This window comes from Jaculus jaculus, chromosome 8, assembly GCF_020740685.1.
Source record: "Jaculus jaculus isolate mJacJac1 chromosome 8, mJacJac1.mat.Y.cur, whole genome shotgun sequence".
In the NCBI taxonomy this organism is placed as follows: Eukaryota; Metazoa; Chordata; class Mammalia; order Rodentia; family Dipodidae; genus Jaculus; species Jaculus jaculus.
This window is the reverse complement of record NC_059109.1, coordinates 98,140,630-98,149,009: the sequence shown is the minus strand read 5'-3', so window position 1 is coordinate 98,149,009 and position 8,380 is coordinate 98,140,630.

The window sequence follows — 8,380 nt, the reverse complement described above, 5'->3', positions numbered from 1 at the left end:
TATCTTATAGACCTTGAACATTTTAAAAACAAAGGCAACATGAACTTGGCTTGTTTTAGGAATGATTCCACAGCTGGATGCTAGTGATGCCTGCTTAGAAAAGAAGCATTTGACTGTTTAATTCATAATTTTATTGACATGGGCTAACATGTGTGTCTTTATTCGTTAATCACATTTGGAATTCTGTGAACACTTTTATCAGCAAACCAAGTCTTTTGTTAAACAAGCCAAGTTCCCTGTGATGAGTGTGATTAACTTCCTTCCATCTGTTCCACCCTCTCCATCTGGAAAGTCTATTAGTCTCACTTAGGTCTCAGGTCTGGACTCCAAATCTCTTATTCTTATAATTTCTATTTCTGTGATATTCTTTCTGTTTTGAAAGAAAACTTTAGTTTGTCCCTTATCTCTTCAGCCATGGATTCAGTTGTCAGCACTGACCAGCCTAGTTTCTACTACTTTATTGAGTGGGGAGGAGGAGGAGGCCACCATGCATTATATTTTGAATACTTAAATTTAGAAATACCTTTACCTGTAGTGTATTGGTATATGTGTGCACACTCATGTTTGTTAAACCTGTGCATATACATTTATGTGTACATGTTATATCTGCCTATGTACACATTATGCATATGTACATACTTATTTATGAAAATTAGTAAGTGAACATTTTCCTCTTTTACTAATAGTATGCCATACCCTTCAAAACTAATTATAGGGCTGGAGATATGGCTTAGCAGTTAAGGTGTTTGACTGTGAAGCCTAAAAGCCCAGGCCCAGTTCCCCAAGACCTACATAAGGCAAATGCACAGGGGGTGCATGCAGTTGGAGTTCATTTGTAATGGCTAAAAGCTCTGGTATTCTCTCCCTCTATCTGCCTCTCTCTCTCTCTTGAAATAAATAAATGAATAAAATTTTAAAAACTAGTTATAGCCTTCCAAAATGCTGTTTAATAAAAGGAAAATTCACACAAACTATAGTGCCTTAAAGATATATATAATCTGATAGGAATAAAACAAATATATTCTCACACTAGTGACAGCCTTTGTACTTTTCAAAAAATAAAAATTATAATATTTTCATAAAAATAAAGGATATAAAGCAGATAAGATATGCTTAATTATTATAAATGTACTCTGTAGAGATTAATGAATTGTGGGTTTTCACATCTGGCTCTGTCTATAATGATTTTCCTGAACAAATGATCTATCATGATTTTCAGATTACTAAGAATCTAAAGAGAACGTAGGATTGTTGGTACAAACTGTAAGAACTTTAAAACTAAACGTTTAAAATTACTTTTGTAACCGGGGAGCAGGCAGGAGCCAGAACCTTTATGTGCTCCTCTACCATCTTTTTTTTTAAAGAGAAGCTTCTGTAAGCCATTTTTTTTTTAAATCTATTTATTTGAGAGTGACAGTCAGAGAGAGAAAGAGGCAGAGAGAGAGATAGAGAGAGAGAGAGAGAACAGGCACTCCAGGGCTTCCAGCCACTGCAAATGAACTCTAGACGCTTGCACCTCCTTGTGCATCTAGCTAACATGGATCTTGGGGAATCAATCCTTGAACCAGGATCCTTAGGCTTCACAGGCAAGTGCTTAACTGCTAAACCATCTCTGCAGCCCGTCTACCATCTTTTTATAGCCAGCCCTTTACTTCTATCCCACCCCCACATCTACATCAGCCTGCTAGGCACTGGAGAGTGGTAGACTCAGGAGGATGAGTCTTGGAAGGTAGAGGCCTTACTTCCCTGCCTCATCCTAAGTCAGCATCCTTGCCATCTGTTTTGGACAAGTTTCTAAGTTGCCCTGGTCTCTGGAGGGGTGTTTCCATGGTGCACAAGAGGTCCTCCAGTTAAAATATCTTCCTCTACTGGGCAGACCTCCCACCAGCTGGTCCTTCTTGAAGCCCTCCTTAGCCTCTGCTTGCTGAGACACGCCTTGAACAACTTCTACCTTCTACATTTAATGCATAACTGTGGGTCCTGGGGAAGTCCCTCATTTTATACAAACCTAGGTGAGTCACTTCTATGAATACACCTTGTCAACATGAAGAAATTCCCTCTTCCCCCTCATGCATGCTGGTTTCCCTGATGTAGTCACTGGAGTAATTTATCACCAAGCAGAAAGCTCCAATTTCCAACCTCCTCTTTGGTCTTCTCAGTGAGTGACATGACTTCTTCAAAGCTTCAAGAGTGAAGATCTACTGGGGAACCAGAAAAGCCAGCACAGTCATTTCACCAGCTTTGACATAGTGACTAGAAACTGATTAAGAATAGTCTTTTCAAATGTCTGACACGGATGGAAGCATTTTTCAGCTTACTAAAGGGTGATTTAGTTCCAGTATACCTAGACTATATCTATGTACATATCAAATCTGATGAAGACATACAGTCCTACCATCTAAGGGACCCAAAGGGAGCCACCATTCACCTTGTAAATTTAGACCTTGTTTCCTCCATGGTGCCTGCCAAAGCCATCCCTGTGAGTTTGATTGATGCAAGGGCTCCTGCATGAATGAGGTGCACAGCCTCTCTCTATCCAGCAACTCAACATCCAGCATGAGGCCAGCAGGGTGTTGACACTCAACCTTGCTGAGAGCAAAGTGTCATGGCGCTCTGACCACCCGTGGTTCTTGACCTTTGTGGTTGTTTTGCTGCTGACACCTTTGCTTGGTTTTTGTCTTCCATAATACGTGCTGACTCTATACATGAGTACTTCATATACAGTTCCTGACACTCACATTTGTAGAGTACACTTAAATTGCATGGATTTTTAAACCAGGAAACCTTAATGAGGGGTGGTGATAATGTATGGGGAATGTATAGCTCTCATATATTGACAGGAATAATGTATAGCTCTCATATATTGACAGGAATATGTGGCCAGAAATGGGACTTAACTTCTTGATTTATGTGTTTATTACCCTCAAATCACAAAATAAATTTCAGATTCTCAGAGAGTCTTCCCCAGTACCTTTCTCAACAGAGTGAAGAAAAGAGTCAATAACTCCCCCTGTTCCATGGTGTTGGTTGTACCATGAACCAGTTCCTTTGCACGGATGACCTAGAAACCCTCCATGAAAGGTAGAAGAGTATAGCTTCTGTTGTTGTGTTTGCATTTGCTAGAAACTTCACACAAAATCTCATATTTTTAGCCTTTAAATATTGCTATTCAGTTCAAATAAAAAGATATTAAAGTTTTCAATGAGCAATCCTATTCATAGTACATTCACAAAATCAATGAAATATAAACAAGCAATAGATGTGCTTTAAAATTATGGAGAACATACTCATCTTAAAGAATTGGAGGCTCAACCTGCCCTGTTATTAATAAGGGGACTGACAACATTTTAATAAGCCAATAACACTTGGAAGCATTTGAAAAGGAATAAAAAGAGAAAATTGACTTTCTCTGTCTTTGCTGCTGAAATTGCTAAAATAATAAGAAAAAATAAAGCTGAGAGTCAATAGCTTGTTTTATTTTTCAGTGAAATGAACTCATCTTCTTGGTTAATGAATCTCATCTTGACCTTACAGATCATGTAGGTTTGACTATCTAGGTAGTTCTTGTTACACAGCTTTAAGTATGATTGATAGTTTCAGATTGACCTTGGACGTCTTATTCTCCCTAATTACTGATTAGAGACATGCCACCTGTCTCTGTTGCATCTTTATCAGCAGCAGTCAATAATCCTTTCTCCTGTTATAATTGCACACAAGTTTGTTTTCCCTACTTCCTAATGTGGTAAATGGTATTTGAGTTAGTGATTCTAGGCACTTTAATATTGTAATATTTGTACAACAGAAAGGCAGCTTAATTTAAATAATAAAATAGCATATTTTGCTTACTTTTAGCTTGTTCTGAATTAGCATTTAACCTGTTCATCAATAAAACCGAAAAACAATTCAATATTGCTTTTTATTCTATCAAGTAATCATTGAATTGGTAATAAATACAGTAAGTATATAGTTCTGTGAAAAGCATGGTGAAACAACACTCTAATAAAAACTATGATAAAATTAAAAAGTGTTATGAAAGCAAAATGATACTAGGGTTTTGACTTAAAATTTAAGTTACTGAATTTTTTTACTTAGTTTTGTAGAAATAAAATCTCACAATATAAGCATATTATCAGCCAATTATCCTCTTTTTAAATACTTTTATTTATTTGAGACCGAGAAAGAGACAAACAGAAACAGTGAGAGAGAGAGAGAGAGAGTGAGAGAGAGAGAGAGAATGGGCATTCCAGGGCCTCTAGCCACTGCAAATTAACTTTAAATCTATACGCTACTTTGCAAATCTGGCTTTACATGGGCACTGGGGAATTGAACCCAGGCTATCAGGCTTTGCACACAAGCACCTTTAACTGCTGAGCCATCTCTCCAGCCCCAATCCTGTCATTTTTATTTTCCTTTGACACCCTTTTTCAAAGATTCTGGAGAAGGTCTGGAGAGATGGTTTAGCAGGTAAGGCCCTTGCCTGAGAAACCTAAGGACCCATGTTTGACTCTCCAGATCCTAAGTAAGCCGGATGCACAAAAGGTGAGGCAAGCGCAAGGTCACATCTTCCCACTAGGTGGTGCAAGCGTCCGGAGTTCTACTGCAGTGACTGGCATATGCCATTTCTCTTTCTCTGTTTCAATAAATAAATGAATAAATAAATAATAAATTTAAAAAGAAAATATTCTGAAGAAATCAGTCGCATGGAACCTGAAGAAAACACAAAATAACTGTGAGACATATAAGAACTTAAAAAAATTGTTTTCAATGTAGCACTTGTCAAAACAATATCCATGAGTTTATCTGTTCTCCCATTTGCCTGCAAATTCTAACAAACTGAGGCCAGGTGGCTGGTGAGCTGCAGCTGGAGTATTAAAGGGAAATTTGTTTTAGTCACACAACCTCTTTAATGTTCTCTGTGCCTAGTATTTTTGTTTGTTTGTTTGTTTGGCTGGTTGGTTGGTTGGTTTTGGTTTTTTGAGGTAGTGTCTCACTCTAGCTGAGGCTCACCTGGAATCCACTATGTAGTGTCAGAGTGGCCTCAAACTCACGGCAATCCTCCTACCTCTGCCTCCTGAGTGCTCTTCTCTGTGCCTAGTATTCTTTACTTTAAGAATGCACCTGAGGCATAGGAATCACGCCAATCCAGCCTAGGGAGGGATTTAAACAAAACCACAGGAAAATACTCTTCATCCCAAAAGCCATGGTGCAGAGGCAGCACAGACTAAGAACTGTCAGAAAGGAGGAAACTGGCCAGAATCCCACGAAGGTGCTTGCGGACCAGAGCAGAGACCAAATAGGGGGACTTTCCAACTTCATCAGCCTCCTTGCAAAATCAAGAAACTTGAAGGGGAGACCGCAGAGGAGCTGCTGAAGGGGACACAGGTGGGACCCAATAAAGAAGGTCACTTTATACTTATTAAAGAAACATTCCAACAGGAGGACATTGCAATCCTAAAGTATATGCACCAACATGACCTCCCCCTCCCACTATCATCAGACAGACTTAAGGTCAAAGATAACACCAAACACAATTGTAGTGGGTGGCTTCAATACCCCACTCTCTTCATTGGACAGGTAATCCTGGCAAAAAAAAAAAAAATAGAAAGACATCTGGATTAAATGATGTTATGGAACAAATGGACCTAACAGATATATACAGAACATTCCATCCAAATGCTGCAGAATATACATTTTTCCTAGCAGCACATGGAGCATTCTCCAAAATAAACCATATATTAGGACACAAAGCAAATCTTAACAAACACAGGAATATTGACATAATCTCTTGTGCTTTATCTGACCACAATGGGATTAAAGTACAGATCAGCAACAAGAAAAACTACAGAGCATGCACAAATTCATGGAGACTAAGTAGTACACTATTGAATGATGAATGGGTCCTTAAAGAAATCAACAAGGAAATCAATAAATTCATAGAATCAAATGATGATGAAAATACAACATACCAAAACCTCTGGGACACCATGAAGGCAGTCCTAAGAGGGAAATTTATAGCTCTGAGTGCCTATATTAAGAAATTAGAGAGTTCACAAGTAAACAATTTAATGCTTCACCTTAAGGCCTTGGGAAAAGAAGAACAAGGCAAACCAAAAATGAGTAGGCAGGAAGAAATAATAAAGATTAAAGCAGAAATTAATGAAATAAATTTTAGAAATTAAAAAAGAATACACTTAAAATAGTTTTTTTTTTAATTTTATTTATTTATTTACTTGAGAGCGACAGACACAGAGAGAAAGACAGAGAGAGGGAGAGAGAGAGAATGGGCACGCCAGGGCTTCCAGCCTCTACAAATGAACTCCAGACGCGTGCGCCCCTTTGTGCATCTGGCTAACGTGGGACCTGGGAAACCGAGCCTCGAACCGGGGTCCTTAGGCTTCACAGGCAAGCGCTAAACCACTAAGCCATCTCTCCAGCCCTTAAAATAGTTTTTAAGAATATATATTTTTCTTTCAATAACACACTGCTAGATTTTAGGATAGAAATGAAGTCAAAAAACCAAAAAGAAAAAAAATCAAACTGTGTGTGATGGCTCACGCCTTTAATCCCAACTCCCCAGAAGCAGAGGTAGGAGGATTGCTATGAGTTTGAGGCCGCCCTGAGACTACATAGTTAATTGCAGGTCAGCCTGGGCTGGAGTGAGACACTACCTTAAAAAACAAATAATAGGACTGGAGAGATGGCTTAGCGGTTAAGCACTTGCCTGTGAAGCCTACGGACCCCGGTTTAAGGCTCAGTTCCCCAGGGCCCACATTAGCCAGATGCACAAGGGGGCTCACGCATCTGGAGTTCCTTTGCAGTGGTTGGAAGCCCTGGCGCATCCATTCTCTCTCTCTCTCCCTCTCCCTCTTTCTCTCTCTGTCACTCTCAAATAAATAAATGGAAATAAACAAAAATATTTAAAAAACAAATAATAATAATAATCCCTCTTCTCAAAACACTCTTAATATAGATGAGAGTTCACACAAAGGGAACCCATTGCCGGGGAAGTGGTTCAGTGGTAGAACACTTTCCTTGCATGCACAAGGCCCTGGGTTCAATTCCTAGTACTTCAAAAACAAGTAGCAACAACAAAAGAAAGAATTCAAAGCAAAGATTGAGGGGAAGTATGCTGCTCTGGAAGAGCTGTGTGGCAATCAGAATGCAGCACTACTTGGCAAAGGTAACCAAGCCAACCACCTGTCTCTGGTGATGAATGGGTTCTTTCTGAGATATGTCACAATGACATATTTTGAGCAGAAGCAACTTTGAAACAGCAGAGCAAAAAGGCTACCTCCCTCCCTTTTTAGCCTATATAAAAGGTCTTTTGCTACAGCAGAGAGAAAGAACATTCTCATTACCAGAGACTGGAGCCCCAGCCAAATGAATCTGTACACACAACTTGATTGAAATATCCCTCCCTCGGTTGTCCTTCACATATTTTGTTGTTGCTTTTTTGTTTGGTTTTGTTTATTTATTTTTTGAGACACTGCTTCATGCAACCCAGGTCTGCTGAGCATGACCTTGAACTCCTGATCCTCTTTCCTCTATCTCTCGAGTGCACCACCATGCCTAGCTCCCCTTGTATTCCGTAACCACTCTCTCACTTTCTCTTGTCATCTCTCTACACATTTATCCATTTCTTTGTTTAAAACCTCTATTAGTTCTCAGTTCTAACTGCTTCTTTGAGGAGTCGTTGTTCTTCCCAAATTGCATGTAAAATATTAAACAATCTTTTATGCTTTTCTCTTGCAAACCTGTCTCATATCAGCTTATTTCTTAGGCCCAGTACCAAGTCTAGGAAAGGGAAGATTTTCCCTTCTACAGTAGGACATGGCCACTTATCCTTAGTCTGCCTACTTATCCTTAGTCAAATGTGGTCAAGAACTTGCACCTGAAGACTTCAGAAACCGACTTTCACCAGAGCAAACAAGAGGAAGGTGAACTCAGCTCTGGGGCCTTCTTCAAGGAGAAAGAGAAAAAACACCCTGACTCAGGGGGTCAGTGTGCTCAAAGCTGGGCTCAAGGCTGAAGCCAGTGGTGGGTGATGGTGCAGCCCCTATACAGAGCTCCTGAGTCATGACAGTGGTCTGAGCTAAGAGTGGAGGGCTAAGGCCCATCGTTAAAATTAACTGACAAGTTATAAGATATTAGAAGTAAACCTGAAGCTACTATTTTTAATTGTGTGTAGGTGTAAATATGAAGGTATATGAGATATGTGTGTATATGTGTTCATGTGTTCCCTTGTGTGGAAACCAGAGGATAATCTTGTGGTGTTGGACCTCTCTTTCTGTCATCTTGGTTTAGACAGGGTCTCTTGATGCTGTTTGCACTGAGAAGACCAGACCAGCTGGCCAAGAAGCTTCAGGGTTCTTCTACTGTT